Here is a 13,879-nt window from a genome sequence, read left to right as displayed (position 1 = left end):
GGCGATCCTGTGCGTGCTGCAGGCCGAGGGTCTGAAGGGAAAATAACACATCCCCTGAAAATAAGCCCTGGGGTGTCTTCTTGAGGAAAAATAAATATAAGACCCTGTCTTATTTTCTGGGAAACACAGTAATCTCAATCACAAGGGCTCCAGCCTTATGATATTATTACCCCCCCCCCAAAAGTTCTACTTCCTAATCCCATCACATTGGGGGTTAAGGTTTCAATATATGAATTTTGAGGGTATACAAGCATTCAGTCCGTAACAGTAATAGTGTTTAAGTTAGCCATTCCTTGCTAAGTGATAAGAAAACTCAGAAAATTATGAATAGCAACTGTGCTGCCAGTGATTCCCAAATCTGCCTTATTTTTGGAATAATCTGAGGAGAATCTTCAGTAGATCAGTGCTGAAGTTTGGCTGCCAGCATACTGAATCAGAATCTGCAGGGCTGGGTCCCAGGAAACCTAAAGGTCTGAGACTCTCCCTAGGTGGTTCTCATGAACTGCTTAAACCAAAGTCCTTCTTGGGGACTGGAATATCTGCAACTGTTTTAGTCCAACTCCCACAGTGTTCTACTTTGAAATCTCTCCTTCTGTGGATCACTAAACTTTAAAGGAAAGGTCATTTAGAGAAAGTCAACACAACAACTATTCACAAGAAAGTCATTATGGCCAGGCCAATAATAATCTTATTTTTTCTACCCTTGAAAATTCACACAAAAAAAATCTAGAAACTTGAAAAAGGAAATGGGAATTAATATGTCATATGTAACTTTTATCTTCATTAATCTTTTTGATTTCAAACTTTGTGTTTGTTTCTTCCTTAAACTCTGTAAACTAATATTGTTGTTTCCAGAAGGACATCATTGAATAAAATTTTAATGTAACAAAGCAATTTACTTTTGCAATTTATTGGGTTTAGGCCTTGAATTTAAGTCATCACACTAGCAGATTGAGAAAAAGTGAAATGTGGCAACAATAGAGAAATTTTATTAATAATCAGAAAGGTTAGGTATTCAAATTTGATTTTGCTGAAGGCCTTTAGTCATGTTCCTGTGTTTTGGGATCAGTGTCTCCAGTCTCTTAGTTGTCTCCCCTAGACATTAATTTCAAACTTAGTGTGTTTTCATTACAAAAAATATTTGGGGGGAAGTCAGCACAAATGGGGGAGAAAGTAGCTACAAGAGCCCATTATTTCACCACATAAATATCAAAAAATAAGCAAAAACTGTCAGAATAAACTCTAAAAGAACTCTGAAAAACAGTTCCAGTTTTACATCAACCAAGTGGACACTGAATCGGGAAAAAGGCAACTTAAAAATGTAGAAAAGCTTTGTGGCATTTTAATTTACTCTTGTCTCACCCTCTCCCTGTCTTCATGGTGGTAGTAGCAGTCCTAAAGAAGGTAGCCTACATTCCTACCAGGTGTGGGACCCTGGTCCCTGGTTCCAGAAGGAGAACAGACCTTATTCACAAATTATTTGTTTGTCTGTTTAAACATGTCTGAAAGCTAACAAAAGACTGACACAGGACCTTGTTCTTATTTCACCTAAACCAGAACTCACTCATGGTGGAAAAGCTGAAAGAATTCCTTAAAAACACTGTAAGGTAAATGAACAACCCACAGCTACCAAGGGCAAAACATTATTGCTGAGGTATACAATAATACACTACAAGCTAGGGAGAAAAAGCCAGGGAAAGAGTTTCTTTGTCAAATGAATGCATTCAAAAGCACCGTTCTATACTGGGAATTTAGAAGCCATGTACATGTTCAGGGTAGGACACATACTCAGAGAAGAAATGAGAAAATCCTAAGCTTTAACCTCTAGCTGATCACTCAATATAAGCAGGAAGTGAAGACTAAGGCAAGTTGGAAATGGTTTGGCCAAGCATTGAAGGAGTGCTCTGGGACAGAGCCAGTCTGCAAAGGCCTGAATAGCTTGAGTTTCCTTCCCTTCCCCCACTTCTTGCTGTCTTTATTATTTTGCCTTCTACTGTTCAGGGAAATCTATGTCCAAAAGTAGCTTAATACCATCTTCAGAGATCACACATGATGAAGACTATAGACTTATAAAATAGAAGGGTCACTGAAAAAACTGATATAAACTATAAGGAAAAAGAACCCTGATGAGGGAGGAGAACCTGAATTGCAGAGTTATCACATTATGATATTTAAGATGTGCAGTTTTCTATGAAAAATTACAAAGCATGCAAAAACAAAAGAAACTCAGTACGGCCCCTTCACAGAAAATTAACAGCTGTGTCCTTGAGGAAGCACACACTGAAATTACTAGACCACGTAAATCACCCATTTTACATATTCCGGTGTAAAGGAAATCAGGAGATGACAAGTGAGCAGATACAGAATGTCAGTAAAGAGATAGAAATTATGAAAAGCCACCAGACAGAAATTCTGGAGCTGCAAAGTACAATGATTAAAATTTAAAACTCACTACTTGATTTCAATACCAGATTTTGTTATCAGAAAAAAGTATAAGTAAACTGGAAGACAGGTTAATTGAAATTATTTGGTTTGAGGAGCAAAAAGGAAAAAAAGTGAAGAAAAATTAAACAGAGCTGAAGAGACCTGCAGGATACCATGGAGCATGCCAGCATACTTGTAATAGAAATTCCAGAAGGAGCAAGCTAGAAAAGGTAACAGAAAGAATATCTGAAGAAAAAATAGCGGAAAACTTCTCAAATTTTATAAAAGACACAAATCTACACATTCAAGAAGGTCAATGAGCTCCAAGAACTGTAAGCCCAAAGATATCCAGCCAAGATACATTATAACTGAACTGTTGACAATCAAGGACAAGGAGACAATCTTGAGAGCAACAAGAGAGAAGAAACTCAGTACAAGGGATCCTCATTTAGATTAACAGAAGATTTCTCATCATAAACCATGGAGGCCAGAAAGCAGGGGTGTGACTTTTTTTTAACTGCTGCAATTAAAATATCTATCAACCAAGAATTTTACAACTGGCAAAAGTATTCAGCAAGAATGAGAAAGAAATGTAAATATTCCCAGAAAAAATCTGAGAGTTTGTCACTAGTAGGCCCTACAAGAAGCAATAAAGAGTTTGCCAGCTGAAAGGAAGGGAAACTAGACAGTAACTCATATCCATATGAAAAAATGAGAACTTATGTAAATGTGAGTACATGGGTAAATATAAAATCCAGCATTATTGTCATTTCAGTTTGTAATAATGTTTATTTCCTTCACAGTTTAAAAAACAAATGCCCAAAACAATCATTCTAAATTTATGATATCAGATATCGACCACACAGCAAAAAAAAAAAAAATAAATAAATAAAAAAAATAAATTTATGATAATGGGCACACACTTTATAAAGATGTATCAAAACATAAAGCAGGGGGACAAATCTGTGTAGAAGCAGGATTTTACATGCCTTTGAAGTTAAAGTTACATTAGATTGCTATGCATTTAGGGTGTTAATTATAATGCCCATGATAACCACTAATGTCTTTTAAAATGTACACAAAAGGAAATGAGAAGGGAATCAAAATGGTATATTACAAAAATTCTAATTAAACACAAAAGGTAGGCATATGTGAGGATACGAAGGGGAAAAGGTATATATAAGGCATATAGAAAATAAATAGCCAAATGGTAGAAATATTAGTAATTACTTTCCATGTAAAAAAATTAAACTCTAGAATCAAAAGGCAGAGATAGGCAGAATGGATTTTTAAAAAGTGATCCAACTATATCCTGTCTACAGCTAACTCACTTTAGATCCAAAGACACAAATACAGCGATGTGGTGCATAACAGTGTTTTCATGAACAATGAACCACATACATGACAATGATCATCCAGTGTGTATTACTGAAAAAAGAAAAAAACTTTTTAATAAATTCCATGTAGCCGAAGAGTACAGTGTTTATGAAGTCTACAATAGTGTACCCTCTTGACCTAGGCCTTCACATTCACTCACCGCTCACTCACTGACTCACTCACTGACTCACTCACTCACTCAGAGCAACTTCCTGTCTTCCAAGCTCCATTGATGGTAAATGATCTATACAGGTGAACCATTTTAAAATCTTTTAGAGCAGCCAGGCGTGGTGGATTGCTCAAGGTCAGAAGTTCAAGACCAGGTGGAACAAGAGTGAGACTCATCCCTACTAAAAATAGAAATTAGCTGGACATCTAAAAACATATAGAAAAAAATCAGCCAGGCATGGTGGCACATACCTGTAGTCCCAGCTCCTTGGAAGACTGAGGCAGAAGAGACTGAGGCTTGCTTGAGTCCAGGAGGAGTTTGAGGTTGCTGTGAGGTAGCCTTACACCACGGCACTCTAGCCCAGGCAACAGAGCAAGACTCTGTCTCGAGAAAAAAAAAAATTATAGCATGTTTTTACTGTAGTTTCCTATGTTTAGATATGTTTATATACACAAATACTTACCATTGTGTTATAATAGCCTACAGTATTCAGTATGGTAACATGTTGTACTGGATGATAGCCTACGAGCTGTACAATATAGCATAAGGGTGTGGTATACTATACCATCTAGGTTTCTGTGAGTACATTCTATGATATTTACAAAGCAAAGAAATTTCCTAGTGACACATTTCTCAGAATATATCCCTGTCATTAAGTGATGCATGATTGTCATTCAAAAGTGAAAGGACTGAAAACACATTTCATACAAATAGTAACCAAAGGACAACTGGACTGACTATACTAAGAACAGACCAAGTAGATTTTAAGTAAAAAACTATTACAATGCACAAAGAAGAGCATTGTATAATGATAAAAGGGCTCAACACATCAAGAAAATATAGTAATTATAAACATATAACCATCAAACAGCAAGTATATGAAGCAAACATTCACAGCACTGAAGGAAAAAATAGTTGTATAATAATAATTGGAGACTTCAATATCTATCTTTTGATAGTGGATAGAGCACACAGCAGACCAATAAGGAAGTAGACAGCATGAAACACTCAATAAATCAGCGAGACCTAACAGACACATATAGAACCGTCAACACAACAGTGGCTTACACATTCTTCTCAAGTGTTCATGGAACATTCTTCAGGACAGGCCACATGGAAGGGCACAAAAGAAGTCTCAGTAACTTATTATACAATGTAGCTTCTATGGCCGCAATGCAGTCAGCTAGAATTTTAGGAGGAAAACTTGAGGAAAACTTGAAATAGGAGGAAAACTTGAAAATGCACAAATATGTGGAAATTAAAGCCCACTCTCTTAAATAACAAATGGGGCAAAATAACAATGACAAGAGAAATTAGAAAATACTTAGAGATAAATGAAAATCAAAACACAACATAGTATAAACTACAAGATACAGCAAAATCAGTTCTTAAGAGGCAAATTATTAATAGTAATGCTTACATTTTTTAAAAAGGATAAAATATCTCAAATCAATACCTTAACTGAATACCTTGCAGAACTAAAAATAGAAAAGGAAACTAAATCCATATCTAGAACAAGAAATGAAATAGTAAAAATCAGAGCAGAGCTAAACAAAACAGAGAATAGAAACAAACAACAAATAGAAAACCAATAAAACCAAAAGTTGTTTTTTTGATCAACAAACCTGACCAACAAAAAGAAACACAAATCACTGAAATCAGAAATTAAAATGGAGAGATTACTACAGATCTTAAAGTACTGGAAGTGAGTACAATTATACAGACCCAATTAGATAACCTAGATGAAATGCAAAATTTCTAGAAAGACACAAATTACCAAAATTGACATAAGGTGAAAAAGGAAATCTGAACAGTCACATCACAAAGAAGATGAATCTGTAATCAAAAACCTCTCAACAAAGAGAAGTCTAGGATCAGATGGCCTTGTGGGAGAATTATAGCAAACACTAAGGGCAATTTAATACAAATCCTCCACAAAATCTCCCCCAAAATAGGAGACACATCCTAACTTACTCCATAAAGCCAGTATTACCCTGATTGAAAATTCAGACAAAGATATTAACACCACAAAAAAGGAAAACTTCAGACTAATACCATTTACAAATATAAATTCAAAATTCCTCAAAAAAAACCCTACCAAACCAAATCCAACTGTATATTAAATAATTATAACTAAGACTAAGTCAGTTTATCCCAGCTATGTAAACATGGATCAACATTAGAAACTCAATCCTAATAGTACACTTCATTAATAGTCCTAATAGTACACTTCATTAATAGTCCTAATAGTACACTTCATTAATAATTGACAACACGGTCTGAAAAGAGAGTTATCATAGCCAGACCGTGATATGGCAGAGATGTTGGAATTATCAGAGCAGGAATTTAAAACAACTGATTAATATTCCAAAGGCTTTAATGGAAAAAGTAGACAACTTCAGGACAGTTCTTTAAGTGGCCTGGGACCAACCCAGTCCTTCCCCTTTTCTCATTCGTAGTTCATAAGAATAACTGTAGAATTTGCTGGGAACGCAACACCTTGAGTTGAGGGGGAGCTGGCCAGAACAGCCCAGCCTCTGTTCCAGTCCCCCTACTCCAGAAACAGAACACCCTTCCATGCTTAGCCTGCTTTGTCCTGCACTCCTGCTGGGCGGGCTGCTTTCTGAAGCACCTCAGCTGCAGGGCAAGGGGAGGACTCACAGGCAGGGCTCCCCATCCCCAGCAGCTTTCTGAGCCATGGCGGAACAGCTCACAGTGAGCTCTAGGCTCGCGCTGTCCCTGCTGCCTGTCTCTAAGGAATAAACCCACTTAGCATAACTTGTTGCATATGAGCACAGTGAACCTGTGTCAGGAACCTGGCACAGTGGGCTGGACACGCTGCTGGGCGTTGTAAGGGGATGAAAGGTAAGTGGAACAGAAGACACCCCTCCCCACCAGATGGGAATGAGCTGGCTGCACGGATGGAGGCAGAGAGAAAAGAATGTAGAAATGGGGGCCAAGGAGCACGAGCCCCTGGTTGCTGGGCCCTGACTGGATCACTCATTTAGAAGACTGCTCAGGAAGTGGGTGCTCAGATGGAGCCTGAGACGTCTGAGAGGGAGAGGGGGCGCTCAGACAGTCCCTGAGGGATCTGAGCAGGAACCAACACAGGTGACGTGGCCTCCACAGACGGAGACTCGCTGTCTACAGCAGGGGTCCCAACCTACAGCGAGCTGTGTAGTTCTTTCATGACATATTACAATGGAATAACAACAGAAATAAAGTGCACAATACATGTAATGAGCCTGAATCATCACAAAACCATCCCCTGCGCCCGCTCCGCGGAAAAACTGTCTTCCATGAAAATGGTACCTGCTGCCAAAAAGGTTGGGGACCACTGCTCTAAAGGACACGGCATAAAGAAAGACCAGGGAATTCTTATGCAGCCCAGTTGTGCATTTGATTGTTAAAGGGACAGGGCAGATTCAAAAGTTTTGGGCTGAATGGTGCGGTTAGGAACAGGGCTAAGGCCTCTGGGTCTCACCAGACGCCAAGGCCCTACAGTCCTGTCAAGATACAAGGGGAAAGAAAAGGAATTCAGACATTTCTGGGGTTCTTGGATATCAGAGCCCACATGACAATATCCCACACTCCCTCAGGGGAAAAACTGAACTGTAACATCGGGAGGTTTGGGGGAGAATGTAGTGACCCCTGGTGCTTGTTTGCTTGTGGAGCTTATCTGATTGTAGGCGGAGCCTTTGGGGACATTTCGGGTGCTGGTGACCATGGTTCCTGCCTGAGTGCATTATACACATTGATGTTTTGGCTGCTTGTGACACAGAACAAACATTACCAACACCTTAGGGGGTATGCCCCCTCACAGCTAAGAATTCAAGCCCTGGCTGGGCATGGTTGCTCACGCCTGTAATCCTAGCTCTGGGAGGCCGAGGCGGGCGGATTGCTCAAAGTCAGGAGTTGGAAACCAGGGTGAGCAAGAGCGAGACCCTGTCTCTACTAAAAGTAGAAAGAAATTAATTGGCCAACTAAAATATACAGAAACAGCCGGGCATGGTGGTGCATGCCTGTAGTCCCAGCTACTCGGGAGGCTGAGGCAGGAGGATCACTTGAGCCTAGGAGTTTGAGGTTGCTGTGAGCTAGGCTGACGCTACAGCCCTCTAGCGTGGGCATCAGAGTGAGACTCTGTCTCAAAAAAAATAAAAAATAAAAAAGAAATCAAGCCCCAACACTGGGGCAAACCTGCTCCTACCTGCTACCTAAGCTTCCCAAGCCTCAGTGGATTATTCCACAAAAGCAGTGCCACATACTAAGTGGGGAACAGGACATTATTGTGTTAATTCAGAACTTGCTACAGATGAAAATGTTCCAAACCACCCTGTGACAATTTAACAGCCCAGTTTGGCTGGTTGAAAAGGCTTCTGGGGCATGGAAACTAACAATGGATTGTCACAGGCCGAATGCCACGGCCACTTGGGCAGGAAGCCAAAGAAATATCCCAGAAGTACTCTGGGAGGCCAAGGTGGGCGGATCGTTTCAGCTCAGGACTTCGAAGACAGCCTGAGCAAGAGCGAGACTCCGTTTCTACTAAAAATAGAAAGATACTAATTGGCCAACTAAAAATATATAAAAAATTAGCCGGGCATAGTGGTGCACGCCTGTAGTCCCAGTTACTTGGGAGGCTGAGGCAGGAGGATCGCTTGAGCCCAGGAGTTTCAGGTAGCTGTAAGCTAGGCTTCCATCACAGCACTCTAGCCCAGGCAACAGAGTGAGACTCTGTCGCAAAATAAATAAATAAATAAAATAAAAAATAAAAATCCCAGATATAGTCAAACAAAAAATTGTAACCCTGGAGGTACCCACTAATGAAAAGGAAGCCCAATAGCTGACAGGCCTCTTTGGGTACTAGAGAAAACACGTGCCCTACCTGGGTGTACCTGTGACCCCCGTACTGAAGGTGATCGCCAAGGCCAACTTCGAACAGGGCCCTTTGCTGCAGCAGGCCTTGGAGACCATTCAATAAGCTATGAGCTTTAAAGGCACTGCCTTTAAAGCCCCTAGAGCCTACTAGACTGATAGAATTACAGGCGTTGCAACCTCCATGCATGCTGATTGCAGCCTATGGCAATAGTAAACTGCCACTGGGGTGGCCCAGCTTCTCAGACTGGACACGCCAGTTGCCTGAGGCAGCCACCAGATATGTCGCTTTTGAATGGCAACTCCTTGCTTGCTGCTGGGCACTGGTGAAGACTGAACATCTTACATCCAGATCACCAGATATCACATCAGGACACGAACTGCCCATTTCCACTGGGTGTTTACAAACACCATGGATTAACATTGGACAGGCTCAATAGAGCTCAATTATCAAATGGAAATGGTACTTTCAAGATTGGTCCCAGCTGGGACCCCAAGGGGTCAGTAGGATCCATGAACAAATGTCTAGTTTAGGAGAAGGTACCAAGCAAACCCTGGAGGATGCTTTAGCTCCTCTGTGGCTACCTGGAGCCCAAGATTCAGACATGCCTACTGCCAGTATGGCATGACTTACGGATGCCTGTGAAACTCAAAGCAGACAGCGTCCATTGGGCTGTGTCTGCCATCAGGCCATCCTCTGAGACTGAACACACGTGTTCCCCTCAACAGGCCAAACTCCAAGAAGTGATGATGATGGCTGTGCAGGACACCCCTACCACCACATCTTGCTACATTTTCTCCAACTCATGGGACATTACCAAGAGCCTTGCCATCTGGTCAGAAGGATGGCAGCTGAGTGAACGGACTATTAAAAGAGGCCCTGTGTGGGGCCAAGGATTATGACAACAGAGTTGGGCAGTTGGGTCTAACCAGATTTAGAGCTATTCATTTAGTGAAAAGAGCACAATCGGCAACTTGGGCTTTGGTCCAGAGATTTTGCCTCTATCTTACTAAAACGGGGGAGTCACCTGCTTATCTTCATGTATCGAAGAAGATATTGCCTGACAGTGTCCAGGACAGTCAACAGTCACAACATGTCTGAAATGCTATGCTTATGAATGTTATCGACCTCTTTTGACCCCTATCACCTTACTTTTCACTAAGGGACTAGTTAAGATTTTACAGTAAGACTTTTAGGCCCTTCATACATTGTACCTCCTCTCTTCTATCTCCCACGTCTCAGTTTCAATTCCACATCCTCAGAAAAGCCCTTCCTGATCATTCGAAGTAAGCCCCCATCATAGCACACACACATCTATCCTTACTAGCTATTTTTATGCAGTGTAAACTATTAATACAAGTCACATTGCTTCTTGTGTTTTCTTATTTTTAAATTAGCTAAGTGGCCAGTCTAAGGAAGAAAAGCATTCTGAGAGAAAAGAATAAAGGTTAGTATGAAAAAGTACACATTTTAGAAAATTTTATCAAATTATAATAACATCCTAAAGACAGTATGGTTGAAAGCTAAATATTATTCTTTCCCAAACTGGTGCCTTTAGAGTTACAGTACAAGAAGAAACAGCGGCAGGTACTGGCATGCCTGTGGGTATCTCCAAGTAATTTTACCTCCTAATTCTAATAATTAAAGCAAGAAGTAGCAGATTTCAACCACAGAAGCCACATAGTCATTTTAGGAATAATATCACAACACAATGAATCACTAGTTCAAAACAATTAGAGCAGTGATTCCCAAGAATAAAAGAAATGAGCACTACCTGTGAGAATTTCTAGGGATATATGTAAGTGACTTGAAAAGCTTACTGAATATTCAAATATATGGTTATATTTGGAAACAGACCACCATCCACCGCCACCAAAAAAACACCTATTATGTGCCTAATATACCATAAAATGTAAAACCATAAAATCTCCTTTGCTATTTAGGAGAGTTTGAGAAACATCTAGGAGAGAAACATTAAAAAATTAGTAAAAAGTCTTAACTGTATAATTTTAAATGTCATTTCATTATTCAAGTTATATACAGTATTTTATAGGATTATAACAAAGTAGCTAACGAGCAGGGATACTTAAGGGATAAATAATGGTTTAGAATTAGTACAATCACATACACTGTTCTTAAAATTTATAAGCTAATAGTTTACCCACTTTCTTTGGAAATCTGAATAAACTTTTTTGGTTCTTTCGCAAGTAGTGCAAAATCAACTTTAATTGAAACACTATAGGAATTCTAGAAGAGTAAATTCTTATTATTCATAAATGCACCTAAAAAGACCCTTTTAACTGCAACCAGTTAATTCTCTAAAGGTCATTTACTGCCACTCATCTATTTCTTTTTTTTTTTTTTTTGAGACAGAGTCTCACTTTGTTGCCCAGGCTAGAGTGAGTGCCGTGGCGTCAGCCTGGCTCACAGCAACCTCAATCTCCGGGGCTCAGCGATCCTACTGCCTCAGCCTCCCAAGTAGCTGGGACTACAGGCATGCGCCACCATGCCCGGCTAATTTTTTGTATATATATTTTTAGTTGGTCAATTAATTTATTTCTATTTTTTTGGTAGAGACGGGGTCTCGCTCAGGCTGGTTTCGAACTCCTGACCTTGAGCAATCCGCCCGCCTCGGCCTCCCAAAGTGCTAGGATTACCACTCATCTATTTCTGAACACATCAAATGATATATTAGAAATAGCAAACATCTGAAGAAACCAATAACACTGATGAGATGCACCAACCTCAAACAGAAGACCTTCTTAGGAAATATTTGATATAGAAAAAACTAAAATATAATTAAAATTCTCAGGGTATTCCTAGCAAATTAGAGTCACAAAGTTACAAGATGCTATAAAAAATTAAAAATAGAGTATCCAAAACAAAACTTTCAATAGATGGATAAAACAAACACAGATTTAAATATTAGTGTGCTGAAAGAACATGCCAAAGGATTCTCCCCAGAGTACAGTGTACTCTTTCACTTCATAAGTATCCAAGTACTATACCTACTATTTACCAGGCAAGAGATAAGTAGAACAGAACAAAAAGACATCTAACAGAAGTTCCTAAAGGAGAAAAGTCAGAAACAACTAAAGGAGAAGGGGAGGGAGGAGTGTTGTGGTAGAGGGGAGTGGGGAGGAGGGAATGACTCTCTAGGGCTATGGTCATACTAAAAGGCACTAAGCAGAAGTAATGAAAAAAGACCTACATTTACAAAGAGACTGGTTAAGTTCTAGATCTAAGGATAAAGGGGAAAAAAATCCCTAAAAACTCTCAAAGCTGGGGGTGGGAGAGTAGGGGAAAGCAGGAGCTGTACATCCGAATGGCTATCTACCTATAAACAAGAACTGGGTTTGACATCAGAGTTCTCATCTGTAATAATGAATGGTAATCATCAGTTTGGAAGTATTTTCAAGAAAAAAAAAGATTCAAGGAAAAATGCTATTTTAATCGAGCCAAAGAGCATTTCTTCAGGGATTAGAACAAAATGAAGATATTTCTCTCTAGACCTGCAGGTTCTGGAGGAAAAAAAAAAAAAAGATATTTCTCATAGTAAATAAAGTCTCAGATTACTATCCACAAAAAATAAGTTATGAATCTTTATGGAAACACAAATATAGAACACAAAGCAACAAAATGCTGTTAAAAATGGGAAATGAAATCAACTACATTAGAAAATTATCCCACCTGTCAGAAAATAGGAGATTAAGTAAAAACATGAAGGATTTGTATTATACAATTATTACATAAATGAAGAGCTTGATCTACTGACAGAGATCTTTCTACCAAGACATTATTTTCAAACATCCAAAAATACTTCCAGTAATTAACAAAGTATCCAGAGATAAGGAAAAAAATCTTAATTCCAAAAAGCCAATAAAATGAGAATTTAACAAAAAGAAAGCTCAATAACAGTAATTTACAAAACTGATTCTTTTAGGTATTTTTAAACACCCTTCTAAATAGATCTGGGCTAAAACAAAAAACCAGACAAATCACAACTGAAATTATATTTAGGCTTATTAAAAAAATGAGATCACTTTCAACTCTGATTCAAAACCTATCCAATATGAACAAAGTAGGAAGTTTAGACAATTTACATGTGTAAATAATAAATAAAACAGCCCAAATCAAATTAAATGAGAGATTTAGAGGGCCCAGGTACTTTACTCCATTTTCCAAAATCACCAACACTAGCATTTAACAGTTAAATACAAAAGGAACACTCATAATTACACAAAGATTATTCTACAGTTTTAGAAAATACCACTTTGTGACCGACATCCTTAATATTCTTTATAATCTAAGTGTATCATGATAACTGAGATTCAGATATCCATCTCAGTTATTAAACTCATATTAAACATGAATGCTTTGGAAGACTGATAAAGAACCAACAGGCAACAGGAACAGAAATCAGCCCAAATCCCCACAGAAAAGGCTGAAGGTATCAGAATATTGTACTTCTAGTGGCCTATCACACTGTGATCCAACTTGCCCAGCTCTTACCCATTACAACAAATCTTTTAATAATCAACAGGCACAAGCTTCTATGAAGCCAGAAAAGTCTACAAAATTATTCTTCATAAGCCAATTATTAAATGCAGAAATATTCTATCGTGATCTTCTCTTCTTCCTAGTCAAAATATTCCGGGATAACACATTTTACTGGTACTGCTTCTTTGGCTACCAAAAAGGACTAGTTCTCTGAGTACAGAACAGGTTAGAGTCTTTCAGAAGATGCCAACATTAGGCCATGCTCTTCTGGCATACCATCATACAAATTCAGAAGTAATCAAAGACTAAACACAAAGACCAGCACTGTCTAAATACAACAACTACACACATCCCTAATTTCTTTTGAAGTATAAATACTCGCAAGGGTAAACTCTAAGGGTAAACTTAAAGAAAACTGCTCACTAACACCTAGCATACTAAAATCTAGTATACTAAACCTAGTATATCTAGTATACTAAAGTCAGCCTAGTATACTATATGACTTGAGTGAAGGCTATTTTTCAAAGTGAGACAAA

The 13,879-nt window shown here is 38.8% G+C and overlaps 1 protein-coding gene across 1 annotated transcript in view; it reads left to right on the top strand.

Moving 5' to 3' along the window:
* Positions 1–3,161: 3,161 nt before the first annotated feature.
* Positions 3,162–13,879, top strand: part of RAB18 (RAB18, member RAS oncogene family) — a 180,064-nt gene continuing 169,346 nt past the window's right edge. The window contains exon 1 of the mRNA XM_012769822.3: positions 3,162–3,166. The gene's annotated coding sequence lies outside the window, so the exon portion shown is untranslated. The remainder of the gene's footprint in view (positions 3,167–13,879) is intronic.

Source organism: Microcebus murinus, chromosome 25 (assembly GCF_040939455.1).
Source record: "Microcebus murinus isolate Inina chromosome 25, M.murinus_Inina_mat1.0, whole genome shotgun sequence".
NCBI lineage: Eukaryota > Metazoa > Chordata > Mammalia > Primates > Cheirogaleidae > Microcebus > Microcebus murinus.
The sequence above is the reverse complement of the archived record's forward strand: the minus strand, read 5'-3'. Positions and strand labels throughout refer to the sequence as shown.